Raw genomic sequence first — 1,555 nt, forward strand, 5'->3', positions numbered from 1 at the left:
ACCCAGTTTTTTTGTTTCTTTTTTTGAGACAGAGTCTCAAGCTGTGGCCCTGGATAGAGTGCTGTGGCATCACAGCTCACAGCAACCTCAAACTCTGGGCTTAACCGCTTCTCTTGCCTCAGCCTCCAAAGTAGCTGGGACTACAGGCGCCTGTCACAAGGCCCAGCTATTTTTTGGTTATAGTTGTCATTGTTGTTTGGCAGTCCCAGGCTGGGTTTGAACCCACCAGCTCGGGTGTATATGGCTGGTGTCCTAGCCGCTGAGCTACAGACGCAGAGCCCCCACTGTCCCTTCCTTCATGCCACAAAAGCAAAAGAGTTTGAGGTTCCCTAATGCCCCTGGGAGTCCCTTTCAGACACCCTGGCCATGTCTTCAGGGTCCATTTATAGCCTCCCCTAGGTGTCTATCATGTCCTCAGGGTCCTGCTGTAATGGTCCGTGACTATATCGAAGCCATCCCTTGGGGTCCGGTGCTCATGTACCCAAGGCTCTACTAAAAACCCTTAGATGGGCTGGGCGAAGTGGCTCACACCTGTAATCCTAGCACTCTGGCAGGCAGAGGGGAGGGGATAACCTGAGCTCAGGAGTTTGAAACCAGCCTGAGCCAGAGCAAGACCTCGTCTCTAAAAATAGCCAGGCGCTGTGATGGGCGCCTGTAGTCCCAGGTACTTGGGAGGCTGAGGCAAGAGAATTGCTAGAGCCCAAGTGTTTGAGGTTGCTGTGAGCTATGATCCCATAGCACTCTACAAAGGGCCACAAAATGAGACTCTGTCTCAAAAAAAAAAAAAGAACACCCTTAGACTTTCACCACGGTTCCCCGAGGATCCTGCTGTAATGGCCTCATAGTGTCCACAGGGACTCACTATAATACACTAAAAATCCCATGGCAATACCAGCTACCCAATTTGTGGAGCCTCGTGCAAAATGAAAATGTGAGTTCTTTTGTTCCATTCTTTTTTTTTTTTTTTTTGTAGAGACAGAGTCTCACTTTGTCGCCCTTGGTAGAGTGCGGTGGCATCACAAAGCTCACAGCAACCTCCTGCTCTTGGGCTTAGGTGATTCTCTTGCCTCAGCCTCCCGAGTAGCTGGAACTACCGGCGCCCGCCACAGTGCCCAGCTACTTTTTTGTTGCAGTTTGGCCGGGACCGAGTTTGAACCCACCCCCCTCAGTATATGGGGCTGGCACCCCACTCACTGAGCCACAGGCGCCGCCCTTTTTTTTTTTTTTTTTAAGAGACAGAATCTCATTCCATCACCCTCGGTAGAGTGCTATGAGGTCACAGCTCACAGCAACCTCCAGCTCTTGGGCTTAGGCAATTCTGTTGTTTCAGTCCCCTGAATAGCTGGAACTAAAGGCGCCTGCCACACATCCGGCTATTTTTTGTTGCAGTTTGTCTAGGGCTGGGTTTGAACCCGACACCCTGGGTATATGGGGCCCACGCCCTACTCACTGAGTCACAGGCACCACCCCCTTTGTTCCAATTTCAAGACAGTTTGAGCAGAGCATTACCCTAAGCACTGGTCCCTTGAGTCCAACCACAGGCTGCAAGGGGGAT

The sequence above is a fragment of the Otolemur garnettii genome, unplaced genomic scaffold, assembly GCF_000181295.1.
Source record: "Otolemur garnettii isolate 467f Iridium unplaced genomic scaffold, OtoGar3 scaffold00211, whole genome shotgun sequence".
NCBI lineage: Eukaryota > Metazoa > Chordata > Mammalia > Primates > Galagidae > Otolemur > Otolemur garnettii.